This window comes from Mycteria americana, chromosome 8, assembly GCF_035582795.1.
Source record: "Mycteria americana isolate JAX WOST 10 ecotype Jacksonville Zoo and Gardens chromosome 8, USCA_MyAme_1.0, whole genome shotgun sequence".
NCBI lineage: Eukaryota > Metazoa > Chordata > Aves > Ciconiiformes > Ciconiidae > Mycteria > Mycteria americana.
In genome coordinates this window covers 30,656,795-30,677,735 of record NC_134372.1, presented here as the reverse complement: position 1 = coordinate 30,677,735, position 20,941 = coordinate 30,656,795, and the positions used below count along the sequence as shown (strand labels likewise).

Here is a 20,941-nt window from a genome sequence, read left to right as displayed (position 1 = left end):
GCCTTCACCTATTAAGATGGTGACTTACACCCTTTAAATAATTTCCACTATATGTATTACATGTAGGTGAAATTTTTGTGGCTGCAATAGCAAGATCAGACTGAAATAGAGTGATTTTATTCCATCTCTGCACTATACTTTATTTAGAACTTTCATTAAATCAGTTTTACCACCTCCACCTCAATTTCTTGTCTGCAAATATGGAAGGTTAATATCCCTTTTACAAGAGGCTGTGTTAACTAACACTGCCAAACAGAAACAACAGAGATGATCAACAAAGAAAAGCCAATGAGAAGATACTCAGGTGAAGTGGAAACTTCTTCACTGAGGGACTGGAAAGAAATGTGATCTAGGTTTTGGCTTTTAAAAGCATTTTAATGTTTCAGCATTTAAATGTTTCATCTTTATTTCTTCCTAAAGGTGTTTAAAATAGAACTAAAGCTACAAGGAAAATAATAAATATTGCTGTATTTTTTTTTTTCAAGTGCCATTTCAGTGGGCCTCATTCCATATTCTAGTCTCTCCACTTAAACTGAGTAGGCATTTAGAAGGATTTAAACAGGAGGTGGGGGTTTTTTAAGCAACACTTATAACAATATATCTTCCTGGATCCACACACAACAGAATATACACATGGACAAGAGCACAGCATCAAGCCTATTTTGTAAACACCTTTCATTTGTTATTAAATTGCAACCATTTTTCCAAATTTGTAATGTAAACCCCACTATTGTAGCGCACTGAAATATGTACTTCATGATATAGACCTGCCTAAGTTTCACAGACCTCAGAAGTCTTCATCATGCTTTCTTCTGACCTGTGGATGTATACATATATATTGCATATGGAGCCTGATACAAACCCATTGACATCTATGGAACACTACAACAGAAAGTAATTTGCATCAGTATTGGCAACCTTATACCTTTAGGCTACCAATCAGCTTTCGAGCATTAAATTCAGCTGGCTCAAACAATATATAAAAATATGGAGAGGCACTCTTACAGTATTCATCAAATATGTAAAATACAACATAGAAACACTATCACAACACACAAATCCAGGTGTTTAATGATGAATGTTGTAAAATTGGCACACCTTTGAAAAGCACAGCTGTCATTAGGATATAATTATCTTATGCAAGAAATCCATTTTGGAGCGATAATTCTTTGCTGCTAGCAACAGGAACACATTTTAATTATTTTCCACTCACCTTAATTCTGCAAAGTCTGTGCAGCTACAGAAGAGTGATTTGGATTCTAGTCTGGCTCAGAGTTCTAAACAAATTTTTCTGTAACTGATTGAATGACAGATTTCTTGTGAAGAACCCAGCTTTAATTTTGGATCTCAGATTGATGGAACAGGGCTGGCAGCAAACACACCTATAATTTATTACTGGATACATACAGTATGAAAGTAATTGGAAGAAACAGGGATGCCACAGATATTTGTAAGTTACACAGCTGATCTACGTTGAGATTTTATATCTCAAACATTTCATCACATCAGAAAGGCACCATAGTATCAGAAAATAATTCTACTCGTGTATGAGCGCAACAAAACTTGGACACGCAGGTTACCAGCTGAACTAGCTTGCATATTATATTCTGCATAGACATCCATGGAAACACACATGTATACCATATGTATACTTGTATTTTCAGATCACAGTCTGTTACCATTTGACTACAATTGCAAAATTGCACAAGAGCCATATTGTCAAAATTGGCTCAAGGGAGGCAGAGATGTGGCTACGGATATATAAATCTCCTTCCACCAGAAGGAGGATTTTCTTTTGACACAGAAGGAAAAAAAAAGAAAAAAAAACACCAACCAAAAACATAAACCCCCCACCAAACACCAAAAACCAGCTCCATCCTGTGTGAAGAATCCTTCCTGAGCAAAACACACTAAATACGACTAAAAAACCCAAAACTTTAAGAGATTTGTTACTACAGTGATTTAAGATGTTTAGAAAACAATCTGTCTAGTTTTTTTCTCCCTTCTATATTTTGAATGCAAAAGGTGAAATAAATGTGGTCCAAAGATATTTCAGGATTTGAAAATCACAACCTATATATGGGCTGTATCATTTGCAAAGCCTAGAAATTAATATTAGAATATACTTCTGAGTAAGTTAATATCTATTTTTAAACCATTTTTTATATTTGGTATGTTTAATTTAAAGAATGTAAGACCACAGACAAGATGAATTTTCTAGTATCTTAGTCATAAAATTATATCACTGTTACATATTCACAAAATGGTTAAACAGTATTCATAAATTAAAATAACAAGAGTCTAATAATTTAGATTGTCCTAAGACAATACGGAATGTGAGTAAAAATAAAATACTCCATCTGGCTGCTTCAATTAAAATCTGCTACGTCGTAATAAAAAAGTATTTGGAATTAATATAGTCAAATATATCTGCCAAAAAAATCCTTCACTCTGATTGACTAAGACTGATTCAACTTTGCCATGGGCTCTGGCCACGAGAGAGAAGCTGCACTGGATTACACAGCACTATTGAGACATCTTCTTTAAATAGGTATTTTAAAAAGTCATGATCCCCTTTTCCACTAGATGTTCTCTGTAAACATTTGGGAAATGAATCACTCAGCAGCCAGAGAATATAAGAAGAAAAAAGCACTCATAACTTGGAAAAAAAATAGCTGTGTTTCTTGAAAGAGATAAGATGGCTTTCTCTAATATGAAAGCACAGATCCATGGAAATCTATTGCATAAGGATGAAATTCACCCTCCACGTAAAGAATCAGCACAAGATTTACCCAATCATTAGCCATGATTAAGTGGTATTTTACAGATTTAGGTAGGACATAACTGAATAATGGATATTATGCTGGCCCTCTTCTATTAGCATTAATGTTACCATATAGCGCTAACTCAGGATATCAGCCCCCGAGTTACACCTCCTGAATTAGCCAAAGTCAAAGTGAGAATAACTACACTGCAAAATAACCCTTTCTAGACCCACTTTATCACTTTGCTCCCTCATTAATAGTATTTAGACTTCCCAAACTGTATTTCACAATTCTTTTAATGAGCTAAAGTCTCTGTAGCTGGTTTCTCAGTCAGTTATAGGAACCTAGTGCACAGAAAAAATGGATTAAAACACTCCAGGAGTAATAGCACTGAGTTAGGCTACCTTCTGTCCACTGGTCACCCATGTTTTAGCCAGTAAGTCACACCAACAAAACACGTAACCTACAAACCTTCCCTTTCCCAGTTCTTTAACAAACTCTAGCTAAAAGTACCAGTGTGCTAGAGTTGAGGATTTGCACAAACACTTCTGGGAGAACGCTTGGGAAGTTACTTGCATTATAACCCATAGCAACAAGTTGTAAATGGAGGAGACTGTGATGGAGTTTTGGGGGTAAGATGGTTTGCAAATGACTCAGAAATCACTAAAAGCCCTGAGTCTTCCAGTGATGAGGCGGTTCTGTCTGTAGTGGTGCAAATGTAATGGCATCATTCAAAGACCACCATTCTACATGAACCAGAGTATTTCCTGGGCTCTGCTCGTTTCCCTAAACTCTCATGACAATCAGGAGATGAAACATGGAAGCACTACAAGAATGAAAACTCTCACTTTCTAAACTCTACAGCTAAAGTGGAGTTCAGCTGGAGTAAGGATATTCCACATAGAAGCAAGCTGGACTGGTATATTAACTCAGGAAATTTCTATTCTCAAACGGTGACTAGAAATCTCAAGCCAAATAAATGTCCAGTCAAATTTTACTGCTTCTGTACCTTCCACTAATTCTCAATAGGAGAATTAGAGGAAAATATGCACTTTGTTTTAAACTGCACCTTGTCCTCTCTCCTTTTTTCTTTCCTGCTAGCAGAATAGAGGAGTCAGAAACTGCAAATTAATTATGGTAAAGATTATTTCCCTAAGATTTTTCAAGCCTCATTAAAAAAACCTCAATTCTTATAAATTTTATAATCCGGTAACATTTGTTCTGAGACTTCGTCTCTTCCCCAAAACGGAGAGAGTGCCAGTAAACCGGGTTCAAACTCTGTATTAATCAAAATAACTTTGAGTTCAGCAATTATTAAGCCCAGTTAATAAATGTGGAATCTGCAACGTATACAAAAAATGATGTAATTTGTTTGACATGCGTAGTGGTCCAGTGCGTTAATTAGGGGCCTGGCAAGTTTATGGGAAGTATTTTCTAAACATAGGAAAGCTCAAATCGGGAAACATTTATACAGACAATATGGTACTTGCAGCCTGAAATAGGAACAGGGATTGTTGGATGAACAAGTTAGAGCATGCCTCAGTAGCTATAAAACTATCTGGGAATATGTAAGCCAAGAACCATGATTTGTATCTATAGAAAATATGAGGGTTGGGGGTAGATTTCTAGATTCACTCTGTAAATTGTACAGGAAATTGTTTCCTGTGTATAACGCTGTTTTTGCAGATACTAATCATGCCTTTGGGTTTTGGATGTGAAAACACGCAGGTCATTTTTGGTAGATGCCTCCTCTCTACCCTTCTCCCTGTTTCCCCCTCTACTCCTTTGTAGGTGGGGTGAAGTTAGAGTACACTTGAGAATTTGAAACTAAGACTTCAAGCCATCTTCAAATAAGGGGAAAAAAAAAAAAAAGAGGGAAAAACATGAATTATGATGAACAATGAATTATCTGCAGCAGTTTTCCCCATAGCAGGACAGTAGTAAATGTTGGGAAAACAAGTCTTTGTAATTATTGACATTTGTGCCGGAGCAAATCTAAGCCAAACCATTAAGTGGCTCAACCACAGAAAGATGATTAAAATTGTTTTGAGAATCTGGCTGTGTTTTTCTTTTGGAAATAAAGGTGAGGTGAAAAATGGACTTTATGCCTAGATGTTCCACAAAAAACAAGCTAACTTTTATTTTTAATTGTTGGGTTAAGTGTAGGAGGAGGAAAGGGAACATAAAAAAGGCCACTGCGGTATTTCTGTGGTGATGAAAACCTAAATTGACTGTATTATTTTGCAATTAAAACATCTGAGGCATTTCTTCATTATCCTTATGTTGAGAATATATTCAAGGGTAGGATTCTCAGTGATTTCCAAGAAAACACTATCTACATAATCAGAATGCCAACTTACAACAGAACAAGGCAATACTGAAGTTGCATTATCTTAAAAAAAAGGTCAACGACTTCTCTAGAAGATGCAAAATAAGACAAATGACCTCCAAACCAAAAAAGAGTTTTCTAGTCACCAAAAATGAAATTAGTCATTTCAGAGGGAGGGGGGATGGACCCAAAACAAAACAAAAAAAACAAAACAGACATTTCCCAGTATCACCCTCCTTAATTCGGATAAAAACAGTTTAGTTTAACTGTGCTGAGCTAATAATCTTTTTTCATGCTGTGTTCTGCCTTTATGGCTACATCTTGTTCCAATTTTGGTTTCATCCATTCCCGTTTCCAAACGACCATAACTTTCATATAGACTTGCCATACACCAGATCCCATCTGTCTGTGACCTTGAATAAACAAGGGGCCTTTGATGTTCTTATGCACTTCAAACCACTTTGTCATTTCCAGTGATACACGAGCCACACTGTAGTGACATGCAATCATTATTGGTTTGTGGAAGTGCCTTCCTGCTTCTTCTCTTGATGTAAGTTTACCATAGAACAAATTTACTGTAATCTTTGTGTTAACTTGTACTTCCCTATGGAGTGAGAAAGAGGTCAGCAAAACAGCAACAGGAGGCTGGAAATAGAAATCCTGCACATACAGCACCCTGACAGCCAAAAACAAGGGTCTGTCTCTAGAAGAAGTAAGAAAACCAAATCACGCAAACCCCATCCAACAAACCGATTGATGATCAGAAGAACTTCTTGAAAACAAATATTACAAGGAATTTGCTAACTGATGGACAGATTTACACACCCTACACAGCAGCTTTGTTGTGGCGTTGTGCGTTCATCCTATTACATTTCAAGGCTGCTGTTCAAGGCTGTTGGGTTTTGGCACTGTCAAAATGAAACGGAGATTATGTGGTACCATATGTCAGGCAGCTGAAGCAAAGGATTCCTGGTCTAACATGTTTGCCTTCCCCGTCTGGAGAGAGTATTAAAATCAGTGGTGCAGGAGAGGTGGGTGGTGCAGCACAGTGTGGGACAGGGTGTTTTCGCTCTCGCCCCAACACCTCAGCTTGCACTTCTGAAGACTAATGTCTGGATGTTTCTGTCCCTGCCAAATGCAGGAAAGAGTTCATCTTTTCCTCCAATACAAAAAGAAAAACACAAAGCAAAACCCTTCAGCAATTATTTTTTAATGTAAATGCATGTTTATTTCATGCCCTCAAGCCTTTTAGTCCTGGTTGCTTGTGACAAACATTCCACAATAGACTCTTTAAAGTCTGGCATATGTGCCAGTGCTAAAAAACATACAGCAGAAGACATAAGACAATTAAAATGAAAGACGACAACAACATGCTGCTAATGGTTTTAAATTATTACATTGTAGAATACTTACTGGTACATCATGGAAGAGCTATCCCCACAGCTCTACGCAAACCTGTGCTCCATCAATAAACTAATCTTTATCACGTAATACACTGGTTTTCTGTTATAATGGTGTTTGTGTTATACACTCCAGCATTCTGTAACTACAGATAAATGAATGACACAGCTACACATCAATTAGCTCAGGTCTCTGCTTCAATATATAATAGATGTTCATGGCCCATGTCCCCAGTCAATATCCACTGAGGAGGCACCAGTGATTGACTTCTAAGATTGAGTTGTACTTGATAACTGCAACAAGATGACCTGCAAGCACCAAGGTGCCCAGACTGCAGGCACTTGGAAGTAACTTACAGAATAACCCATTTTTAGGAGCAATCTGACTGAAATAGCATCCGAGATGCACTGTGAATTAGCTCACAGAGGACCCTGGAGGCTGCAAGTTGCAGCCACTGGTATGCAAGCTGGCTTTCAGTGCTGGCTGAGTTATTTTACCACAACATTTCAGTTTTCTGTGTAGTCCCAGTTCAACTGAGTGTCCTGAATAGACAACAATATTTTGAAAATGGGATTTAGGCACCTGAATGATGTAGGTATTTTTTGTAATAAGTTACCTATGCACAAACAAATACACAAGAATAATCGAAAATGTTTTTCTAACTCAGCAAGGAATAACAGTGGGTCGTGATTAACTTGTTTCTACAGCATGAAATACAGAGATATTTCAATGTCTGTGCTTTCTCCTTTTTGAGTTTATTTGGGGCTTTTCAGGTAAAAAAGGGAAGGGAAACACAGGAACATTCCATAACAACCTATTGCCAAGTAACTAAGGGATCTTCTGGGATGTAAGAAACTTGGGTTCAAGTCCTCTGTCTCCCCCATTCCAGACAAATGCCCTTGTCACCCATGTTACTATCTGCTTGCTTCTATGTAGCTCACTGCCCTTCATACAACTGGCAAAGCTAATGCTTTCAAATAAAGATTTTTGAAAGTCAGATTTCAGCGATGTGGAGCTCTAGCTGGATTTAACAGATAGCACCTCTGAAAAGCTTAATTTTTGAAAGATAAATAGAGAATTACAGCCTCTACTTTAAGAGCTGACTACCAAGAACTCCTTTTTTTGGTTCTTCCCTTATGCAATATCTGTGCTTTATAAATATTTCAGAAAGAGTTTTCAATGCAATTTTAAAAATCAAGATATTGCTTTCAAGAAAGACCAAGCAAACAAAAAAAAATCTTAACATTGTCCCTTTATGTTACTGTCACAGCTAGTAGCAGTAGCATAGTTTTCCCTATCCAACTGAATTTCTATTTATATTTGCATAATGATAACTAAGCATGTTAACTGTAAAGACACACCAAGCAGCTCAGAAAAGTTTTTATAGAGTAAGAATTTTAGAGCTACATGGAAAGGTTTTCACACAAAGCAAAAATTTTTAATATAGCTTCTACCCATCCTTCCCTTCCCCTCCTCCCAGACTTAATTATTTTTTAACCAAAATGAAAACACATACACACTTGTGTTCAGGTTAACACCACAAAAGGAAGAAGTTTTAAATCCCATGAAAGAGACAAGACTCTATGAAGCTTAACTGCTCTAAATTATTGAAGTATTAGAGAGACTTGGAATTCTTAAGCAGTCACGAAACATTTGTAAGGAACAGTAGCTCAGTTTTAATGGAGAAGAAATACTACCTCCAATGTCTTGTTGGTAGCTGGGATCACAGCAGACAGGCTTGTCTAAGAGCACATAGGAAGTCTGCAGAGAAACCATGCTGGGTTTCTACATGAAGCAAGTGCCATGGTCACTGGTGCATCCTTCCTCTCCAGAGCTCAGTAAGAAGTTAAAACTCATTCTCTCGTTGACAACTGATAAACTTTTACCTGCCAAAGCTCAGCCACCCTACGCAGGCTGAAACCCAGCTGGGAACCCAAGCAACTACAAAGCTCATTGCCATGTTCTTTAAAACTAATTACACATCGGAGTACTCGCAGCCTGTAGTTTCTTGAATGGCGTCTCCTCTCCCTCCTAAGAGTCATGTTTAAGCCTATAAACCAGACTGGAAAGTGAACAATATCATCTAATATACCTCTACCAAACATGACAAAAAGCTGACCAATTGCCTCAACAACCAGACTCTGGACAAAGGACTCTCACTGAAACAAAAAAAAACCACCAAAACCCACCCATCTACCAGTCTCACCAATGCTTTCCTGCCCCTAATCCAATTCCACAAAGCAACGAGACATTTGTATGAAAGACGCAGCAGCCTACGCCTTGTTCTCCATTAGCTGGAGCCAAGGGCTCCAGCCCTCCCTCTGACAGTCCAGTGCAGAAGTAGAAGCCTGAAGGCAAAGCAATGGGGACAGAATGGTCTTTTTGCTGGTTTACATCTGAAACATGAGAAAGCATCTGTTCCTCCCCTTCCCTGTACAGAAATGGACGTGCAAGTATACACATGAACCTGGAAGAAAGCTAAAAAGCAGCACAGTATTTAGCAGTTTGTCAAAACTGAAACGTTCTGCTGAGACAGCTTTCTTCCTAAAGCACCTCCAACAGGGTCACTTGGGTTTCCATGAGTTCAGCTGGCTGACTGTGCCACCCCACGAGACACTGCCGCTGACCTGGCCATGCTGCAGCACCAGGACAAGCTCGCGAGCTCCCTTGCAGAGGGCTGAGACACCTACAGATACCAGAGCCCACACCCATGTGTCAGTGTATGGGTGAGCCTGTCAGAGACAGCAGAGAATTTCAAAATTGAGGGATTGTTCCCAACCAATATCAGGATAGCTTCATTACGAAGCAGAACTCATGCTAGAACTAAACAGAGAAAGGAGATTGTACGGGGCATACAAATCCACCAACACAGAGTAGGAAGTAATAACTGGTATCACTGTTAGCACTCTGATCCTTAGACAACCAAACTTTCATTTATACAATTGTTTTTCCCCTGCGCCTTTCTCCTGATTTATGGATCACTGTTTATGGTGCATAATGGCAAATCATGAAGTTTTAATCCAAAACCACTGTTACTGATAAGGCAATAGATAATACTGGTACCATTTTATACAAGTGAAACAGACCAGCAAAAGTTATTTCAGATCTACACTTGACCTAATTTTTTATTATGTGAGTGGAAAAATTAAAGTCCTCTTCTGGCTGAAATATTATCTTTAAGTCCCTGTAGCCTCTAACAAAAGTTTAGTAGTCTAGTGGAAAAAGTGCTTGCTTTATTCTGCAGTTGGTGAGGATAGATATTGCTAGGTTTATGCGCTCTTTTAAAAACATTTCCATGAAAGGGGTATTGCTAGCCTGAAAACCACATTCTGAGTAAGCTAGCTACACCTCCTCTAGTTAAAGCAGAGTATCTCAAATTAATAGCAAAGACAAGAAGAAAAATATTTTCTTTGTATATTCTTTCACAGCATTTTGTGTATAGTCAGATCTAATTCTGCTCTCCTGGAGAGTCTCTTTACTTCTGTCTTCCTAAAAAGAGATATATAAACACCACAACATTCAAATAGACAGCATTATCTAGGTCTTAACTGAGCACAGCACTATCACCCCCTTACTTTTCCTCCTCTTATTAGGGTTAGCCTGCAGTATATGTTTGGCTTAATTGAGATCCTGTATTTTGTGACTGCTAAAATGAAAATTTAATGTGGAGTACTCTTCTACCACTAGAGTCTTCCTCCACAGACTGGCAGAGGGAAGAAAAGGGAGTCACCAGAAAATTCAAAACCATGTAACCACTCGCTCTACCAGTGACTCTTTTCAGAGTTAGCTGTTTATAACATACTATTTCTATGCACCTCTTTTTGGTCATCTTTGCCAAGGAGCTCTATAATGGAGGCTGTGCACTCATCTTTGTTTTCCAGAGTGATTTGAAATGTCTTGCCTGGGGTTATCTGCCAGTCCAGGATTAAAACATACCTCTTGAATATCAACCCCCTGATCTGTCCAGCAGATGTAAATAACCAGGATTCACAGTTCTTCCAGACATGCACAGCTCCTACATACAGACTTTACCAGGCCTTTTCTACTAAAGCAGTTTTTAGAATTATCAGCTCCCTTCCTGATGAATTAGCAATTCTTCGCTAAATAAAAGCATTGCACACATTTTTAAAAAGATCGTTCCCCTCATATATACTTAGTGACTGCTAAAAAGAAGTTTGTATTGTCCCTAATACTGCATTTAGATTCATTCTCCCTCAAGATTGTTGCTGCTTTTGTACACTTACTTTGCAGCCTTACACCAATGGGCACCCCCTCTGCAGTTTGATTACACCCAAAGACAAACCCTGGAATTTTGGCCCCTTGGCAGAAAGTAAAGTATGTAATTTAGACACCTCTTTTCCAAAGTTCAAGAGAGCTGGCTGAATTCATTATCAAAATAAATCTCACTATACATTGTCTAAACCATCTGAAGCAGATAAGCTGAGAGAAAGGCAGGAGATCCTCTGATACAAAGTGCATAAGACTGTGTACAAGTCTAGTAAAATTAACAAGAAAGTTTCCATTAGCTTTCATTTTCTTTGCATGGCCCAAATTCAGCAAGACATTTACGTATGCATTCTTCAGAATCAATTCTGGGCCTGAAAGAGACTTAGTATCTGTTAAAATGAATTTGGATGCAACTTATAAAAAAAAAAAAGCACAGACGTATTAATACTTTTTAAATGAGGATACCTTCAAAGTATTGCTAGTGAAATGTTCCTATAACAAGCAAAGACCAAACTACTGTAATGTGTGTTTTAAGCAAACCAGAAATACAGCGCTCAAGAATAAACATTCATAAACTCTGCAATCTGATTTTATACAGCAACAAAAATGTACAATAAATTTCACAGTCCTATTGATCCTAATACCATTGGCATCACCCCAGCAATTGATTTAGTCATTTGATCAGCTGGAGAAAGGGATGGGGAATATAATATTTTAGTAGACTTCATAAATCCAAAGCCTCAGCTTTCAAGTCCAACCAATAATACAATAAACCATAGAGATCATAAATGGAACAACTAAAGTTTTGTAATTACAACATGGTTTATAATGTAATAATTTAGCAAATAGCAGGCATGTTTGATTTATGCAAGATGCAGAATAGTAGCTTGTTTCTCATCAGAGCTGCAGCAATATATTTTCTAGATAAATATTCAGAACAATCAAGTTTTGCATCTAAACCTCTCCAAATGGTGACTGCTTGCCTGGCATTGTCCAGATTTAAGGGATTGTTTTAAAAGTGAAACAGATCTATTTCCCACCTTCCTTCTACAGATTTTTGAACCCAGTGTTTGTGTGTGTTTAGCTATATGGAATGAATTGTTTATTTTTTTTCATTATAGTAGGATGTCCTGGTTTCAGTTGAGATAGAGTTAATTTTCTTTATAGTGGCTGGTATGGGGCTATGTTTTGGATTTGTGCTGAAAACAGTGTTGATAATACAGAGATGTTTTAGTTGTTGCTGCACTGGTCAAGGACTTTTCAGCTTCCCATGCTCTGCCAGGTGCACAAGAAGCTGGGAGGGGGCACAGCCAGGGCAGTTGATCCAAACTGGCCAAAGGGCTATTCCATACCATATGACATCATGCTCAGTATATAAAGCTGGGGAAGAAGAAGGAAGGGGGGACATTTGGAGTGATGGCGTTTGTCTTCCCAAGCAACCATTACACATGATGGAGCCCTGCTTTCCTGGAGATGGCTGAACACCTGCCTGCCCATGGGAAGTGGTGAATGAATTCCTTGCTTTGCTTTGCTTGCGTGCGCAGCTTTTGCTTTACCTATTAAACCGTCTTTATCTCAACCCACGAGTTTTCTTACTTTTGCTCTTCCGATTCTCTCCCCCAACCCACCGCGGGGAGTGAGCGAGCGGCTGCGTGGTGCTTAGTTGCTGGCTGGGGCTAAACCACGACATAGGACCATTAAGTACTTGTAAGAGGCACAATATTTAGCATTGCCTGGTCAGTCTAAAAAGGCTTAGAAGTTACAGTAGCTTCATTCAGTGGTTGTTTGACAGCCTGTCTACTGGAGCTTATCTGCAGGAGGTAACAGGAGAATAACATTCTCCATTATGCACTTATATAATCTACCTGCTTACAGAATGTTTCTGGTCTGGATGTTTGTCTCTCTCTCCACTTATGAAGGACAGGGCATGAGATGATAGCCCTGAATGGACTCCCCCGATTTTGCTCTCCCTCAGTCCTGCCAGTGCTCAGGCGAGGCACTGATGCTGTCCACACCACTGCTCCCTCAGGCCAGAGCTCAATTTCTGCTCTTCTGGAAGAGGAGGGATGCAGGAAGAGGCTTGATGTGCCGAGCGAAATGTCCTTCCCGAAAATACCCCCAGAGCAACACAGCCCCTTACAATTGCTTGTGGCTTTATGGCACCACAGCAACTATAGCGCTCTAATGGCATTTCAAGATACTTGTAACAAATGCCCCTGCAGTTTTAGGTTTGGTTTTTTTTTTTAATTTTATTTAAACAAAAGGTTCAGGGCAGGGGGTGGTGGTGTCAGAGATACTGGCAGATTACCTGAAAGATACCTTAGAGCAGATCTGGTGACGGATGCTTTCACTCAGTTTTAGATCTACCCCTTCAAACTACGCTCCCAGAAACACCCTCTGCTGCAAACAGGCCTGATGAGTCCAAGAACGTGTCTACCACAGCAATTGGAACAGCGTGGTCAGAGCACTTTCCAGTTTACTAATAATTTTGTGGATACAGAGGCTTCTTAAAGTGGCTTCCAATTTGTTAAAGGTCAGACTTTTAAAACAATACGCTGAGAACAAAGCAGCCTGCACATCACTCAGCCAGGCAGCAAAACCAGCTGGTAAACACCATGGCTTTTGGGAGACCATATCAATTCATTCAGGCTTCATACCACACGTTTGTGAGCTGAGAAAACACATTCAACTTGCTGTGAACTGGGGATAAGAGAAAAGGGAACAGAATCTTAGTAGAATCTTATGTCTGGCCACTGATGTCTAGTTCACCTCAGAAAACATATCTGTACTGAGAGAAAAGAAACTTTTATTCTCCTGATAATAATACATCCACTTTCATAAGTTAATTTCAAACTTAATAAAAACCCCAAACCCAACAGCAACAAACCAAAGCACCAGCCCCACAAAATCAGTTTCACTGTGTTGAAACCCCCGTAGCTGTCTCCAGGCACCCTGACAGTCCAGAGAAACCCAAACTCTCTCACTGCAGTCCAAGATCTAAATCTATCTAAAATTCAAGTGTTGCAGTGCTCTTAGGAAGCCAGTTTTACACAGCATAGACCCACTTTTTTGAAGAGTGCAGAGCAAGGGAATGACTCAAGACATTGCTCCTGTCCACACATAGGTTTGCACTTGAACAGGAGCAAATACTGGTGTGTGACAGTAATAATTTTGCATGAGTTGCCTCTCTCCTGTTAGATATTTCTATAGGGCTCTAAGAAAGCTTTTCCACCATTTACTCTATGGAGCATTGTTACATTTGGGCCAAAAGTATCAAGCTTTAGACAGATTTTCAGAGGAGACTTAGTCAGCGGAGGAAGCGTCTAACCCCTTTATGCTCCTTCACTGCAGACCCTCTGCAGCAAACACAGAAGTCGATGACTTACAAAGGAGAGCTACCACAGTCCTGTGCCCGTGAACAGTTAGCCAGACAGTAGTGAGCTGGGACGGTATTCAAGAAGCATCCTACTCCCAAGGCTTCACAGGCCTCAAAATTTGTTAGCTTCAAATTTATAGCAGCTCAAACAAAGTCATGTATTGATCAATTGTCTGTGGAAAATCCAGAGTAAAAATTCCCACATGAGCCTCCATGGCAGCATGGGAAATTTTGGGAGGGACTGGCAAAATCCAGCTGCAGTCTATTCACAGGTCAGGATAGCATCACATGAAATACCTGCCTGTGACAGCAAGGTCTCATCCCTTCGAATGAAAGGCACCTACTGCTGAACAGTTCAGCCCAGTGATGGAGGCTGATGTCACTGCAGGCCTGCATGAAACAGCAGCCTGACAAATACCATCAAATGTGCGACTTATTTCCATTAGCTGTTACTTCTTAAGAGATGCTCCCCCCTTTTTTAATGTTAATTTCTAGGCATCTCTAAAAAAAAGCTCCTCTTGAGTTTCATCAGAAATGACTTGGATGATCTTCTGTTAAAAGAATGACTTTTATCCTCATTCAAATACATATTGTATTGGCTTAGAAACATCAAAGAGGCAATGTCTTTACATATTCTATTTCTAAGAAAAGGAAAGGATTTCTCTCTTTATTAACATTGGTAATGTTGAATCTTATAATGAAAAATGCACAAAAGCAATATTTTTGATGAATAGGTAATAGAACAGCACTGAGTAAGAGAGCATTAATATATTTTTCCCAAAGACTCACTCAGATAATGCATCAGGAGGGTTTTGAACTGAGACGAAGCCACAAGCAAAATGAGGTCGGTGGTCTTCCGCTCCCTCTCTTACTGCCCAATATTTTTATTGACCTTGAAAAACCACCGCACAGTTCAAGCACAGCTATCAACATCTGATTGTCACAGCCCACAATGAACACAGCAGGAGTGCTTTCTCTCAGGCCAGAAGTACTTTGCAGGAGACAGATAATGCTGTCTGACCATACCAGTATGCAAACATTACCCAAGGCAATTATTTGAATTATGAGTGGAACAAATGTAGTGGCATATTACAAGTAACATTTTTGTACCCATAAATATTTTTAGAGTTTTTAATTACACCAGCAAGTGACCTGCAGAAAAGTCTACCGCATTTTCTGGTAGAGGGTAGGCACGTATCCTTTCTGTCTCTGCTATGTGTAGTACAATAGAGCCTTTGTGATGTTCCCCAGAAAACCTATTTATGCACTTGGATTTTGAACATTCCTTTCTCTCTTTGTCATCTTTCACCATTGTCTTTGAACCACTCTGATAATACAATTATAAAGAACCATATAAGCAGTTAGATTGGAAAGCAAAAAAGAGAAAGAAAAAAGAAATTTAAAAATAAATCAGGCATGACATCCCCCTACATTTTTCATTACTTAATTATAGTCAATAGAAATAAGAAAAATCTAATATTAATTTGAAAAAAGAATTGTCTCAGTTGAATTCTAAGGAGATTTCTGTTGAGGTGTGCAAAAGGGATGTCATAGGAAAATACAGTGTCCTAGAATAACAGCAACATATTTTGGGATGTGTCACATCTGGAAAATACCTTCATATGTACATACAAAAGAAATAAGTTACTTTATTCTTCAAAACATTTTCATTAGGCTTTGGGATTTCAAAAATCCCAATGAACCACATTTGAAAAAATCAACAATTTCTGCAGTGATCCCTTCACACCATTTTCTTTGCTCACCTGGCTTTACACAAAATGGAAATTTGTATTTGGGAGTAATGTACATTGCAGGAGTAAACATAGTCCTTCCTAAGTCTTCCCATTTTCCTTTATTTATTTTATAATAAAAGAAAGAAGTGTTTCATAGTAACAATACCTTGAAAAATGAAGATGTGCTGGGATCAGAGTTTGTATGGGAGAATAAGTACCTATGCAAAAGTGGCAGATGAAGGGTAAGGATGTATTAGGAAAAAAACCAGAGCACTAAAGAAAAAGGAGAGAAGCACTATTATATCTTTGAGGGGCACTGATGAGAGACTGTACCTTCACTGTATTCATCCTCATGAATCTCTTGCTTTCCCGCACAAATGTATTTTCCACAGAGGAGGATTTAATCTACATCTCTATTCAAGACCCAGTTGTCTGCTCATTTGTCAGCTTCTCCCCTCATCATTTCTGTGCCTGAAGTATTGCAAGCTACAACCTCAGAATCAGAGCTACGGTCACAGATGTGACACACCTGAATGCATTGGACAGGTTCTCACTCCATCCATTTCAAATCCTTTGCAAAAGCAGTGCTACCGTGCTCATTACATTAACTTACATAAAATTTGCCTATCCTCCTCCCTATTTTCCTTTTCTTCTACATTTGTCTACTTGTCTATCTTTAGTATGTACAATACTCACAGCAAGGACTTTTTCTTTTCAATGCTTGGAGCTTGGCTCATGGGGGGACCTACCATAGATAAATAATAAGACAACAATTTAATCTGCACTCAATCACTGTGATCTATGGAATAGCACTGTCTTGTTTGAAGTGCGGTATTACATTTGGAAACAGCAAACAAGAAGCTAATTATTTTTTGTGTTTGTATCTGTCACTTTTTCCTATGGATTGAGCCACAGTCTCAGCCTGCTGACTTTGAGCTTCAGAGAAACAAGAGACCAACATGGCTGAACTGTGTTAAGGGAAAAAAAAGTTAAAACAAAGAGAAACAGTAAATCTAGAGGTCTACAACATCTGATGTAGTGGCTCAGGACACGGATGTAATACTAAGTTACATAGTGAAACACTGGCATTTTGGTGATTATGGAGTTCAAAAGATGTCCACAGTCAATCAAATTGGAATTAACAAATGGAGTACAAACTGCACAGGGATACGTAAGTGAGATGAGAGAAGAAGAGAAGAGTACTGGGATTAGGAGCTAAATCACAGATTCAGTAGGCTCACAGGGTTTGCAACAGCTACTATAATTTCTGCATGAGAATAAACACTTCAGAGATGGGAAGAGGAAAGCAAAGAACTAAATGAAAAGAAAGGGAGACAGCAATCATTCCCTCTGCTTTTAAAATATAAACCATTAGCAGGAAAAAGTTTCTAAAGTTACTTTCAAAACCAAGAGTCATAACAGCTCCCTGCGCTGTCATTAACAACCAAAGATTTTGTCTTAAAAAGGACTAGGAGAGAATTTTCTTAACAATTATTCAAAACTCTGCTTTTAATGTACAATAAAAGTTATGAAAACAGAATTTGCACATGAGATTTTACAGAGCTCTGAAAAATTAAACCATATGGGAAATAGCCAAAAGAAATGTTTCATATATTTGTGTGTACGCTTGTGCGTATGTTCCAAAACACAGCACACTCAATGCAGCCGAGAAGCTTGTGTGCCACAACGAAGGATTTATGAAAGTGAAGTCAGGCCTCTCCTGAGGCTGGAAGAGACTGTACTTTGCTCCAACATGCATCCTTTTGGTTTCATCAGCTTTTGAATTCCACACCAATGTTAATATGTATACCCCAAGAGACACATCGACACCAAAACACACAGGTCCAAGAATAATCACTGCATCACAGATTCACATGAAGGACAATATTTGTCTGAGAGAGGAGAGCGTGAAGCAAATGAAGCATTGACATACAGACTTGAAGCCACTCAAGGAAACAGACTGCAGTCTGCAATCACTACCCTCCATGCCTCGCTGTTCCCACCCCCAAAGAAGGAGCGGAGATACTCCATGTTCACAGTTCCTGCTTCTCCCTGAATATAGGCATTTCAACAGTGCCTTTGGGATTTGAGTAAACAAAATCCTGCCGCTTTGCTAAATCCCTACCCATTTGTCTAGCATTTAAGAATTAAAATCCTGGAAATATAATTACATCCAATGTAGATTTTAGGCATTTATCGGCAGATGTCCTCTCCTCCTGCTTCATTCCTGCTGCAAGCGGGCACATCGCAATTCTTAAGAGCATTTGCCTTCACAACATTGCTTTCTAGGGACATGCAAGCGTGCCTTCCCTCACCAGGCACAAAGCTGGGGAGAAGCTGCAGAACTTGCTCAAAGTCATGCAAGTGGTCTGTGGCAGAGCTGGGAAGGGGAGCCAGGTTTGTTTGCTGTGCCGGCGAGCCTGGAACAAACAGCCTGTTTGCTGCTTCTCTGGTTCTGTACTGAGCCACAACAGATGTACTGCACTAGGCTAGGAGAAGACAAGGCATTGCAGATTTTCATTAGAGACTTTTTTTTTAAACATCTGTCACCAATTAATACATAATTCTGTTTTCTTTTTAAAAACATAGGACAGAAGATGCACAAGCCATAAATCCTACCCAATTCAAAGATACAGCCCTGTTTAATTATTATACAACCACAAAGGAACAATTCCTGAAATCCTTTAACTGAAAGGAACACGCTATAGCCACAAGGGCAACAACATAATGTGAACTCTCAATTGACAATGCCAACTGCATTGAAATAGAAATAACAAACAACTTATAACAACAAAGAATGAGACAAACAAAAGAATATAACCACACAGAGAAAAGCAAGGAAACAGAGGAGATTATTTACAAGAGCGTTTACAAGAATATCCAAGCTGAATAGAACAAATCCCATTTCCCATCTCCTGGCACTCTTTAGCACACCATCACCTTACCTTCACAGTGGTAGAGAAAGAGATATGAAGACATGGGAGGAAGGTTGGACAACGTCATCCCCAACACTGTTGCGGGCCCTGCAGGACCAATCTGACAGACTCTCATCTTTGCTGCAATGAGAGGCAAAATAGCACGGATGACTCAGCAGCATCAGACGTGGGTTCTCACACTATTGCCAGGACGAACGGGGATATAACTTGTCCAGAGAGGAGAGTAGCAAGATCCACCAAGATTGAGGGTAGACCTTGGGTGGTGTAGAGAGAAAACAGCACTAACAGAGTTCAGCCATGATTTGGGGGGCTGAAACAGTAGGATGCCAATATAACTAGCCAGCAGCAAAGTTCTTGAAGCAGGCATAAGCAGGCTTACCACCATCACCCTGTCCGCCAGCAACGAACATTTCAAAGATAAGCTTTTGGGTCTTCCCAACTTTCTCTACAGTAACTACCTTCATATTATTATTATGAATATCATTGTTGTATGAACAGAAAGTTGGAAACAAAGTTGGAAACTGATCTCTGCTTTGGCTGTATGCATTGGAGACAAAGCTATGGGTTTCTGTTACGTATAGTGTTACGTAAGGGATGTTTTCAATTTCTTTCTTCAAACTTTCAACAATTCCTCCTAGTCAGAGCTCTTTCTCCCACGAAAGATGACTTTACAACAGCAGTGCCATAAATTAGTGGTCAGTTCTGACAAAAGAGGACAGAAATGTTTAGGATTCTCACTCCGCTTACACTTTATAGACAAAACATTTAACATAGATGGGAAGATGACGACTGCACTGAGTGAAGGCTGTAATAAGTTCTACTGCTTATCCAGACAGCTGCAGATTGCACAGCTTGAATGCAGGAACTCAGCCACAATTTCTGTCACTCAGTCACTGCTGATGGAAGTGCTGTGCTATAATTTTCCTATATTTCAACAGCATCTAGAAACACCAGATGTGGTTTAAATCCTGTGAGATTACGCAGAACACAGCCCTTTTGAAAAAGACCAGTTGCCTTCACTCAGCTGCCCAGGTTTGTGTGACGTAGTGTGAAAGCGGCTCTCAGCCTCAGAGACTCACTGCTCCAAAAAAGTGTTCCTTGTTTTTGTTCCTTTTTTTTTTTATTTTAAAATAGAAGGAAAACGAAGCCATTGTACATGATTTTCCAAGATTCAGCAGAAACAAACCCCTGATTTTCTGAGGCTGAGGCCACTGCCTAACCACACCATAGATCACCTACCTTCCTTCAGTTATAACATGATCTGCTGGTGGAGATCAGCAGTTTGTGTTACCTCAGCTGCAATCCCCTGCTATAATAACAAGCAATAGTGCCCCTCTTTCTAGGCCACCAATAACTGTGCTTAGTGGTTACTGTGCATTTCAGCTGTGGCACTTCTGCACAGGGATGTATGGAAGAAGCCTCACTTAGAGCAGTAGATGCTTGTGGTGATAGTGCAGCATCACCCTGCCACACTCAGCTGAGCCCAGGGCTCACTAAGGGTGAGGGCTGGGCATCCCGGCCAGCGTGGCAGTCACCTGCACAGCCTCAGCCACGTGTGTTTCTGTGGGAGTGACTAGAAACTGCAGGGACAAAAAGAGATGGCACCACTATCCCGAGTTCAGAAAGCTAGAAAAAATCCCACCAGAATTGTATTGTTAATATTGCGTTGTATTATCAGATTTTTAAAAAACTGCCAGAGTGCATCCACACTGAGCTGGCAATAAAAATTCGAAGTATGTAGTAAGTGGTCGATCTGATTCCCCAAATGCCACCATTAATCTAATACCTGCATGCCACACCCTGTGATATAGAACATCACAAAATGAGGACACCCTGTATGAAATCCCATATTCTTGCTAATCCATCCAATTACTGAAAATAATACATTTAGATCACGTGAATACCAGAAAACACAAGAATGCTGTGTTAAGTAAGATTGCCCATGGTTCATTTAAAGCTTTTAGATTAAACAATATGGAGAAGGGCTGAGGTCTGTACTGTCTGGATGATCCCTGGGCAAACAAAGGTGGCTATTCCAAGACGTTTCAATGTAACTCAGTCTAGCCTAGAAAGTTCAAAGTTGCATCCTGGCTGCCCTCCAGCTGCACAGGTTCAGAGGAGTTACAGAGATACTGGACTTGGATATATGCAGAAAACTATGTTGATCAAATCCG

At 39.4% G+C, this 20,941-nt stretch overlaps 1 long non-coding RNA gene across 1 annotated transcript in view; it reads right to left on the bottom strand.

Moving 5' to 3' along the window:
* The window catches only part of LOC142413509 (uncharacterized), a 44,671-nt gene extending 25,842 nt beyond the window's left edge, over positions 1–18,829 (bottom strand). The window contains exon 1 of the long non-coding RNA XR_012776827.1: positions 18,777–18,829. This is a non-coding gene — a long non-coding RNA (uncharacterized LOC142413509). The remainder of the gene's footprint in view (positions 1–18,776) is intronic.
* Between the last annotated feature and the right edge of the window lie 2,112 nt (positions 18,830–20,941).